The following is a 12,413-nucleotide window of genomic DNA, read 5'->3' as shown; positions in this document are numbered from 1 at the left end:
CCATAAAATATTCTTTTATTTTGAAAACAGGGACTTAGAAAATAGTGAGTTATACTGCTTGATAGACTACACCTAAATTTAAATGTTACTTACCACAATTATAGGATAGAGATAAGAGTGGAGAATGGCTAATAAATTTGAAAATGTGAAATCTTTATGTTGTCCTTAAAAAAAGCATAAAGGTGATACATAAGATATGATATGTATGTGGGCATTGGAAAACTGAGAAGAAATAAATATTTTTTTCTCATTTCCCTGATTCTACTTTAGTTTTTATTTTTAAAAAACTTTTTTTAATGCTTATTTATTTTTGAGAGAAAGAAAGAGAGGGAAAGAGACAGAGTGCAAGCTGGGGAGGGGCAGAGAGAAAGGGAGACACAGAATCCGAAGCAGGCTCCAGGCTTTGAGCTGTCAGCACAGAGCCCAATGTGGGGCTCCAACCCACAAAGTATGAGATCATGACCTGAGCTAAAGTTGGATGCTTAACCAATTGAGCCACCCAGGAGCCCCTCCTACTTAAATTCTAATGAAAAGTAACCTCATTTTTCATTGAATTTTTTTAACCTTTATTTAACAATTTCAGAATAATTATTTGGTGTTTTAGTAAACTCAATGATGACCCATGAGGCATCATTTTGTTTTAGCTGATTTTCATTATGGATACTTCAATTTTTGAAGTACTTAATGTACTTCAAACCACTACATCTTAATTGTTTTAATGTCCAAAATATCTCATCTTTTACCCCATTTGAGCCACTTTAGGCTAATTCCTAAATTCTACTGATAGAATCCTTGTTCATGTCTCATCTTTCAAATTTGTGTTCCAAATCTAGAATTAGCTTTTTTTTTTTTTTTTCTAGTGGAAAGTGGTACTTACAAGTACTTGGGACCCTAGAGATTCCCACTTATTTTGGGTTGTTATAGTTTTTAAGATTTCTCAGGGGACAGTTAAGAATTACATAGCTTTTAAAAAGCAAAAATAAATCATATGTTCATAATACTATTACAATTCAAATTAGAGACTATTGGATTTTAATTAACTTCGTAGATTTTATATTTTGAACTGTTTAATACTGAAAATCTTGATTCCTAATGACTTGAGTATACTTATTTTCTTTATCATGTTTATACATATAATAATTTATTTTTTTAATGTTTATTTTTGAGAGAGAGAGACAGAGCACAAGCAGAGGAGGGGCAGAGAGGGAGAGAGGGAGACACAGAATCTGAAATAGGTTCCAGGCTCTGAGCTGTCAGCACAGAGCCCGACTTGGGGTTTGAACTCACAAGCCGTGAGATCATGACCTGAGCTGAACTTGGGCGCTTAACTGACTGAGCCATCCAGGTGCCCCTATACATATAATAATTTACTATCACTTGTAACAATAAGATTAATAAATTCAATTTTAAATGATTTGGGGTTTTTGTCCTTTGAACATGTCCAAGTGAGAAGGTACAAATTTTAACAATAGACATACCCTGTCAACCCTGCCATCTTCTTCAAAATGTTAGAGTTCTCCTTGTTTCTTAGTATCATTTTTATGGAATAAATGCATTTCATTATATATTCTTTTAATTCAATGATTTTAGCTTAATATTTATAAATGAAAAAAAATTTAGACTCCCTGAACCAAATAAAAACAGCAATATGTACACAGAAATATCTTTGAACAACATTGAAAATAAAATTGCAGAACTTCATATCTATTATTCTCTGAAAAACATGCAGAGTTTCAATAAGAGCATCTGAGATATTGTTAGCTCTGAGGCAACTCAGGGTCACACTCAGTGAGAGTTGTCTGACATTTTGTATTTGTTCTCAATGTGTTTGTTCAATGCTTTTTTTATTTAGCCTTTGTTTTTAATCTCTCTTGAACTGTATTTGAACTCAAAAACTGAGATGTGTTGAATAAATGCAAATGAGAATATAATAGTCTTTGATAAAGGAGCACATTGCAAAACAGTAATATGCATGCTGCATATGCCAGTTACCACAGTGCATGCTAACATAAAGAGTGAACAAGAAGTTGTGTAGATAGTATTTGATAGTAAGATGCATTGTACAAAAGGAACACCTAATTTTGTGATAGAAAAACTTGTGCAATAACTAGTAAAATGGACAAAGAGTCTAGTGATAGTGACATCCCTTTCTTCACTTGTTGATCCAGCTGAAGGTAATGACCTTGCTTGAGCAGCTGATGATGGAGTTTGTGGAAAAGAGTCATGAGTCAGCAAAGAAGTTAATATTAAAAACAAGCCTTATACAGTTGGATAGATTCAAGAGTTGTGTCATGCTCCATAATAAAAATGGCAAAGTGGGAACATAGTTGACATTGAAGAGATTGTGTACAAATGTCTGATTTATAAAACCTTGTTGATGAATGAGACTGTAGCAATAAATATTTTCTAGGTATATGAAGTAAGTTTGTTTGAAAAGCACTGTCCATTCTGCATATTTGCCTCATAGCAGAAGAAATGTCCAGTCTCAAAGAATTGAAGGATAATGCTAACTTTAATATTCAGGGTAAATTGTAAGATACTAAGTTAAAAATCTTATAAATGCAATGGTGCAAAAACCTCCAGGTAGTCAAGGAAATGATCAAAAGAAAATAGCTAATTATTTGGAGGTTAAATTACAAAGTTGGGATGAGGAAAAAGGATATTCTGGTCTAAGTGAAATATTTTCCCCAGAACAATGCATTACACAGCAAACATATCATAAAGGAAGCTTTGTGTGGCAATGACAGTTATCTTACACATATGACCTATTTTGTTCAGCATAGTTACAAATTTCAAAAATTTTCACTACTCTGAATATGCTATTAAAGTCCATGGGCCATAGGGTTATTACAGCTTTCAAGGCATGTCTGCTTATTGCTTATATACTATATTCCAGTACGTGCATTCCAACAAGAAGCTTCACTTGGAGGTCTCTCCAAGACTCTTGGCTTGTAAATAAATCTCTAGAGTTAATTGGGAAAACTCAGTAAAGATTTTCTCCATAAATAATGAATGTTGTATACATGAAACTATCCCTATATACTGTCCCCTTTCCCAAGACTAAAAAGATCTTAAGTACAGGGGAAAAATGTTATTAAAAATAAATATAGGTTTGAAGAAGTTGATGAAAAAGATGTAGACAGGCTTGAAACCTCATCTCTAAGAAAATAACAACTATCGAATTTTGTTCAGTCAGAACATGAAGAGAATAGAGCCAATAGGGAGCAGCCAATCAAATCATCAATAGTTAAAAAGAATGTATGAATCTCATTGTATAATTATGATGCATTGGATATGGCTGTGAGGCATGAGGTAGATGTCAATAATGACTTGTGTCTTTGACTTGAGTAATCTAACAGGTGAAGAGGCAGTCAGAGTTAGAACTCAAGGATATAACCTTTGGTATCAATAGTATTAATTGAGTTTTAGCCACATTGAATTATAAATTTATTCACTATAAGTAATATTGACAAAACATTTTACTGATTAACATTAAAAAATAAAATTTTGGGACAGATTGTTGTTACCTAAGAGATTTCTGTAGAAGGAGAAAAAGAAATAATAAGACTGTATATAGAATATATATATTCTGAGTTGAGGCTCAGAAAGAAAAGTAAGCCTAAAAAGAAACTAGGAGAGAAGAGATAAAATTTGGGGGAGAAAACAAAACAATACAAGAGATGGAGTGCCTTGGAAGCTTCCATAAACTAAATGTTTATGTCTCCCTCCTCCCCACCGCCTTTTTACCCATAATTCATATGTTTAAATCCTAATTCTCAATGTGATGATATTAGAAAGTAGGGCCTTTGGTAGGTGAGTAAGTCATGAGGGTGGAATCTTCATGAATGGGATTGATGCTCTCATAAAAGAGACTTAAAGTTCTTTCAGCTCTCTTCTATGTGAAGGTAAGAGGAGAAGATGGCCGTTTGCAAACCAGGACGTAGGTCCTCTGCAGACATCCAATCTGCTGGCACCTTCATTTGGGATTTCCCAGCCTCTAGAATTTGAGAAAGTAAATTTCTGTTGTTTATAAGCCATCCAGTCTATTGTACTCTGTTATAGCTGCCCAATCAGACTAAGACAGAAGGCAAAACAGAATGTGGACCAATCAACCATTTCAAGTGATGCCATGACTCTAAGTCTGAAGGACTGAGGAGCATAGAATTTATTGATATTTGACCTCAGCAAAGGCATTTTTAATAGAATGAAAGAAACATGATTTTCAAAGCATTTACAATCTAGTTGCAGTCTTGTTTCTTCAGGTTTGTTTCCTTACAAAAACTATTCCAAGGAAACTGATACAAATCAAGATACCTTGGTGAAGGCATAAATCAGTGTATGTTAAACATGCTTTATGATTTTTCATTCCAGAGTCATGCATGAGTGACAAATGACATGCCCATCTTCTTTGCCTGTCAAATACCTACCTATTCTTCAAAATGTAGCTCAGTGTTGCTTTTTGTATAATACATTCCTTATCTACACAGCTGAAAGAGATCTCATCTTTTTCTGAAAAAACTATCAACATTATCATAAGTTCAAGATGTAAAATATATTTGCTATATAATGTTCTATCTCTTCCCCAATATTTTAAGAACAGAAACTCTTTTATAACTATTATTCTATAGTTTTTGATTACTTTTTGACATCTTAGAATAACAGCATTAAGATATTTGTTGATTGCTGGGTGGCCTAGATGGCTCAGTCGGTTAAGCATCCCACTCTTGATATCAGCTCAGCTCATGATCTCCCAATCATGAGATCCAGCCCTGCATTGTGCTTCACGGTTGGCATGGAGCCTGCATAAGATTCTCTCTCCCTTGCCCTCTGCCCCTTCCCCACCGCTTCCATGCTCTCTCTCTCTTGAAAAAAAAAAAAAAGATATTTTTTGATTGCTAATGACCATATCCTTTCACAATACTCTCATTCAACACATAAAATTAAGGAAGATGTGTTTTATATAATATTGTGACATCTTCTTGATCTTTTAATTTTTCATAACTTAAAAACATTTGAGGTCGGGGACACCTGGTGGTTCAGTCAGGTAAGCGTCTGACTCTTGATTTCAGCTCAGGTCATGATCTCACAGTTTCATGAGTTTGAACCCTGGCTTGGGCTCTGTGCTGGCAGCATGGAGCTGGCTTGAGATTCTCTGTCTCCCTCTCTCTCTACCCCTCCCCACTCGCTCTGTCTCTGTCTCTCTCAAAATAAATAAATAAACAAAAAATACTGGATATCAGTTTCTATTTATTGATAAATATAATAGTTCATAAAAGCTATGCAACTTTGAGATTTTGATGTTATCAAAAAAGATAGCTCTATTAAATTATAAAAACTATGTAAGTAACAAAATCCCTCATATATTAGGTGATTCACACTATATGACCAAAACCAATCCATACTTTAAATATTCCAACTCTTGGGGCGCCTGGGTGGCGCAGTCGGTTAAGCGTCTGACTTCAGCCAGGTCAGGATCTCGCGGTCCGTGAGTTCGAGCCCCGCGTCAGGCTCTGGGCTGATGGCTCAGAGCCTGGAGCCTGTTTCCGATTCTGTGTCTCCCTCTCTCTCTGTCCCTCCCCCATTCATGCTCTGTCTCTCTCTGTCCCAAAAATAAATAAACGTTGAAAAAAAAATTTAAAAAAATAAATATTCCAACTCTTTATGTTGGACAAGCAATATATCTCACATAAGGGCAGAGCCTGTAGGGAAAAGTGAAATGACAAACGGGGCAATAGACTTCCCAGCAATATATGCTCTAAAAGATAAGCCAAAGCTTCCAACTCCTTGAGAAAATTGAATTTTCATTCCACTTTTAAAAGCATTTTAAAATAATAAAATAATATTTCATAAAATGTATTCCTCTTTTTTACAATGAAATGTTATGAGTGATGTATTTCATGCATGTGTGTTTATCTGTGATACAATACTGAATATATGATTCATGTGTGTGTGTATACAAAAAAATAAAAATTGAAGATGAATATGAAATTTTGTAATTTTTTTCTTTCACATTCTCACAAAGTACATATTAGTAATTATGTTTGATTTAGACTCTGCACTAGGGCATACACTCTGTGTGTGTGTGTGTGTGTGTGTGTGTGTGTGTGTGTGTGTTTTAGAGGTGTAACATACTCCTAGTGGTTGAATAAAATACCTTTCAAATTCTGGATAGCTTTGTTTTCAACCTGAGGTGCTCAAATCTTCTTTAAAACCTAGTCCCTCCATTTTATCTTAATAATTACATTATTTCTTTATGTCTCTAGCTGAGTTTGGCTCCTGGCGAAAAGCACTGGCAAAAAAGGCTTTAAGACAATGAGAACTGAATATTTATTTACGTTCCCCGCTTTCCCTGTCCTGTATTTCCTGAGTTGGTTGCCTCCCTCCACCAAATGACAAAGTTCCAGTGGGAAGCGCAAAACTCACAAATACTCTCTTCAGGCTCAGATAATCACTCTCTGCCTTTGCCTTTTTTTTTTTTTTTAAATCTGTACGTAGATAAAAATGTCCCAATCTTGCTAGTTTCCCACATACCGTGCCATCTCTAGCTATTTCTCTATACCCTGCACATACCTTTGTATATATTCTTTTTGAATTTTTTTTTTCAATTTTCTCTTTCAAGTGTGCTGTCTTTTTCTTGCTGAGATCCAAGGTGGTACAGTAGCGACACACACGCACATGTAGAATTAAAGGATGTGGCAACAATTGAATGATAAATTATTTGTTTCCACAAGGATAGAAATTCAGCATGACCTCAAGAACACTAGATCCAGAAATTGGGATGTCATTAGAATGTCTTCAGAACTCTTTGAGTTCTAGTATGCTTCAAGCTTCTCCATTGCTTTGGGCTAACTCTGGCAGAGAATATTGGCTATAACACCTATACTTTGTGAAGTTGCAAGCAACTAGATCTTGGTATTTTCAGTTCTGAATCAAAATTTCTATAGACTTTTCTTGTCTCTGAGAAAATGAGAGAGGTTAGAACCCTATGCAGGCACTGAACATCTATACAAAGTAGCTGGAATTTGAAAATTAAAGTAGCCACTAAAATATTGAGATATTAATCCTTAGAGTAGTATATGGCAAAAACGCACACAAATTTGGGAATCAGAGATATGAATTTCTCCAAAAATTTAAAAAGATCACAAATTATATACAGTAGAAATATGTAAGTTTTGTCAATTTTTGATATTTGTAAATTTATAATAAGGAAAAGGACTAACTATAATGTCTATTAGTAGTATGCTGACATCACCTTCTAAATAATTCCTCCAAATTTTCCTCTTTCTGTCTGCTAAAATAAAGTTTAGAGATGAAATGAAAAACTCCAGGCATACAGGATACCTTGATTAAATATTTATTTATGGAAAATAACTACATCCATATGATTTTTTCATCATATTTTTAGGAATAGGGATTAACCTCAGAAAATTTAGCCAATTTATTATAAAATAACATGGTTGTAAAATATATTAAAAATCAGTATTTGGTACGCTTTATATATAGGCCCTCATCAAAAAAATCATCTTCAGAGTTATGTGTCTAGTAAATACAATTTACAGCACAGACAGCAACAACTAGAATAATATTAAATTTAAGTTGCATATGAATTGAGATAACATCTGTGAAGTTGAGTAACTATTTTATTTTATTTTATTTTTTTTTCAACGTTTATTTATTTTTGGGACAGAGAGAGACAGAGCATGAACGGGGGAGGGGCAGAGAGAGAGGGAGACACAGAATCGGAAACAGGCTCCAGGCTCTGAGCCATCAGCCCAGAGCCCGACGCGGGGCTCGAACTCACGGACCGTGAGATCGTGACCTGGCTGAAGTCGGACGCTTAACCGACTGCGCCACCCAGGCGCCCCTTGAGTAACTATTTTAAAGGAGGAAAATTGAATTAAAAATGTAATTAAATGTCATTCTGAATCTTCAAATGACACATCTCTACTGCATATAACTGGAATCTTCTGGAATCTTTTATAGGAAAACATATAAAATAACAACAAATTGTATGATAAGAATAAATTGAGAGTATATCTTCCTATGTGGATGGGGAAGATAATCTAAAATATATACATATTCTGATGTCATGGTTGCAGAAAAATTAATATCAATATTGGAATCACAATTTGATGGTAACCCTATAAGAATAAGTGGTAACATGAATATCAGATCATAACTTTCACATGTAATAAAGAACTTGAATAAGGATTTGAACAAAGATGAATCCTTTAGGATATCAGAGGAAATAAAATTCACTAAAATAAATTCCAACCCATTATACAATTATTGCACAGAAACAGTAAAAGGACAATATGACAGGTTTCTGGAATCTATAGTTAGAATGTTTGCACATATTTTATGCAATGACACTGCATATTCAGATTGATCACTGACCTAGTCATTAGATAACCAATTCACAAGATGCAGACCCTAAAGTGGAAAGTTGGTATTTATTAACTATATTTGAGGCTGGGACATGCAGGTGAGTTAGCTGTTGAAATTGAAATTTTATTGTATGTCATCAGATAATGTCTTCTAAAAATGTGTATCCATATATATTACATCTAGTAGCTAATAAAAAGCTAAATGTTGGGAAGACAAGTATAATAAGAAAAGTGGTAGTGAGCCGTTCAAGAATTTTATCGTATTATTTTATTTTTTATAGAGTTCATTTATTTATTTTTGAGAGAGAGAGAGAGCATGCGCACAAGAGCAAGAGTGAGACACAGAATCCAAAGCAGACTCCAGGCGCTGAGCTATCAGCACAGAGCCCACTTGAGGTTCAAACTCACGAACCATGAGATCATGACCTGAGTTGAAGTTAGACGCTTAACTGACTAAGCCACCCAGCTGCCCTGAAGAATTTTAAACTGGATTTTTATTGACTATGTGCCCCATATGGGACCTTTCACAATTTATTTTAAATATTTATAGGAATATTTATTCTTCATTAGTGTTAGGCAAATTTTATTGAAATATTCAAATTAATGTTCCAAAAGAGTAGATTTTCAAGGAATATTAAGGGAAAATATCTTTTCTTTCTTTAATTCTTCTCTTTAATCTAGAGTGTAAGGGAAGAGATTTTAAGGCACGATTGGGAATACCTTAAAACTCTATACATGATTTATTTCTTCCCACAGGATTTAACTTCACACCGGACTGGCTTTATGGATCAGTGACCTGTGAAATTATAGAAACTTATGCTTTGTGTTTAGCTAATTCTCTGTTTTCACCACCTTGAAAATCTTTTTTTTTTTAAACAAGAGACTATATAATTTCATTTGGCACTGAACCCTGAGAATTACGTAATCTATCCTGAGTCCATCAGTTCAGAGATGTTTATCTTTTTTCACTCATGTATCTTGGTTCCTAAAACAGTAACTGATTATAGGTAGGCATTTAGTAAATAATGATTAAATTAAACCCTGTACTTCAGGCTCACATAAATGTCTCCAACTGCACCCTCTCCATTCTTAGGCCTATTTTAATAATATGACTTTATTTTCCTCAAAATAAAGAGAGGGGTAGATTAATATAATATTTTTGAAAGAAATGAAATTGCCTTGCATATTAAAATATAGAAATGAAAAATGAAGTATTTTGAGTTATAGAGTTAAAACTATAGGCTGTCTTCTTATTAAGGGAAGAGGGGAGTACCTTATTAAGGGAAGTGGCTCGGTTGGTTAAGCCTCTGACTCTCGATTTTGGCTCAGGTCATGATCTCATGGTTTGTGGGTTCGAACCTTGTTTTGGGCTCCATGCTGACAGCGCAGAGCCTGTTTGGGATTCTTTCTCCCCCACTCTCTTTGCCCCTCCCTTGCTTGTGCTCCCTGTGTCTCAAACAAACAAACAAACAAATAAACATTTAAAGAAAAAAGAGAGAAGAACATTCTCTTTATTTAATTCAACAGTTCAATAAAGCTTTAGAATCTCTGTCTCATTCTGTCTCTTACATGCTTCCTGTTTTTAATTTGTGGCTGTGTACTTGAGTTTTCCAGGATCACATCATCAAATTTAATCTTTATCCTCTTTTTAACTCTCTTTGACAGTTTCATCGTACTCAAGAACTTGGCTAGCTATTTATTAATACTGCCAAAAATGTATAACATCCTCCAATGAACTCCAGACAAACACATAAACATTCACTAAATTATTTGTATACATGCTTCACAGACACCCTGATTTCAGAAATCTGAGCTTTATTTATTTTCCTATGTGCTGACATACATATCTATGTATCCTATGGATACATGTATCCCCACAGAATCTTTTTTGCTGTATTATATAAACATCTATCGATTTGTGGTAATTCAATATCACACATTTGTTACTTTCCCAAGAGAAAATTTGAAATTGAAAATTTTCAATTGGAAAATATGAAGTAGAAAATATTTCAGATTCATAATTATAGTCAGAATGATTCTTAAGTTTAAATGTTTACTGTTGCAGAATCTATAAATACTATGATATTTGGGTTAAAGAATCATGAATGATTAAATCTGGACTCTTTATCTTTTTGCTTGTTATTTATCTGAATAATAAATAATATTTATCTTTGTATAGGCTAAGAAACTATGAAGAAGAAAGCATAAAATCTAAAGTAAAAGATAGTCTTGGACATATCTTGGAAAGTAGGAAGTAACAGGGAACAGATTTACCTCTCCACACGAAATAACTAACTTGTGTGGATAAATGCAAAAGAGTATGTTTTCAAATCTTTTAAAAAATAAGTGACTTCTTACAGCAAAACACATACATACATACATACATACATACATACATACATATAATTTTTGTGGGACTAATAAAAACACAGAGACAAAGTGTTAGAGAGCAAATGGCAAAAAAGCCAAGAGAGGGTGCAAATATTCTGTTCTAAATTTTTAATACTATTAGTGAAGTAGTGTAATATATATTGAAGTTAGAATGCATTAATTTCAAGATATATACCATAAAATTTAAGTAATCACTAAAAGGGCAAAACAATTCCTGCTAACTAGTGAGTGAACAAATGAGTGAAAATGACATCATGAAAACAATATTCACCTAATCTAAAGAAAATTGGCAAAGAAGAAAAGGAAAAAGATAGGTCAAATAAACAATAAATGACAAGACATTAGATTTAAGTCTAAATATATGAATAATTACCTTAAATATAACTAGTCTCAATCCCCAACTAAAAGGCAGAAACTATCAGATTAAATAAAAAAGCCAGGAGATTATGTGTTGCTTACAAAAACAAACAAACAAACAAAAAAAAACCAAAACATTTAAATGTAAAGACATGGATAGGTTATAATTTAAAATATGGAAAAAGATAAATCATGTTCTTATCAAAAGCAAGTTGGAGTATCTATATTCTTATTAAAAGAAAATTGGAGTGGGTCAGACAAAGAAAAGCTGAAAATTGAAATAAAAGTTACTATTTACAATAGTATAAAAATAAAATTCTTAGGGATACATTTAATACATAGGTATATATTTGACAAAAGTCTTAAGTTTTACATTGACTACTATAAAACAAATATGGCTGACAAATGAAAGAAGACCTAAGTAAATGGAGCGGCATATTATGTTAATGGGTAATGGGTCAGAACACTCAATATAGTTAAAACATTAATTCTTTCAAAATTGACCCATAGATTCAAGTCAATCCAGTCAAAATACAAATAGGCTTATTTATAAACGTTGAAAAGCTAAAATGCATGTGGAAATACCATCTACTTAAAATGGTCAAGGCAATGTTGAAAAGATTAATAAAGTTTTAGAACTTAAAGCACCCGACTTCGACACTTCTTATATAGCTACAGTTATAAAGTCTACGTGATATTGTACTGAAAATAGACGCATACATCAGTGGAAAACAATAGTCCCACATACATATGGCCAATTGATTTTTAACACACATGCCAAGGCAATTCAATTTAAAAATGATTAATTAGTCAACAGATGGTACCGGAACAATTGGATATTCTTACGCAATATTGAAAAAAGAAATCTAGGTACTTACCTTACACCATATTCAAAATTTAATTTGGGCTTTTCATGTTACATCCATATCTGTATTTATATTTTATTTGTCTCACTTTCAAGTGTATCATGGTAAGTGTACAGATATTTTCATTAATAATATGCTAAGATTTGGCAAAAAAGAAAAAATTCCTTTTGAATTTGCCCTCAAATAAATGAAACTTAATTCAGGAAAAAATAAATATAAATGTGTCATAGATATAAATGAGAGAATAAAAAATTAAGTAGGCAAAAATTAGGAGAAAGTTGTGACGATGTTAGCTTTGGTAAATAATCTTAAAATGTGATTTAAAACAGGTGAACGATGAAAGAAAAACATCAATATATTGGGTTTCATCAAAAAATGAGAAGGTAAGAGACAGACTGTATCCCCTTTATGA

Source organism: Lynx rufus, unplaced genomic scaffold, assembly GCF_022079265.1.
Source record: "Lynx rufus isolate CCGP_SWC_20201006 ecotype Redwood Valley unplaced genomic scaffold, mLynRuf1.p SCAF_1, whole genome shotgun sequence".
Lineage (NCBI taxonomy): Eukaryota > Metazoa > Chordata > Mammalia > Carnivora > Felidae > Lynx > Lynx rufus.
This window is presented reverse-complemented; position numbering follows the sequence as displayed.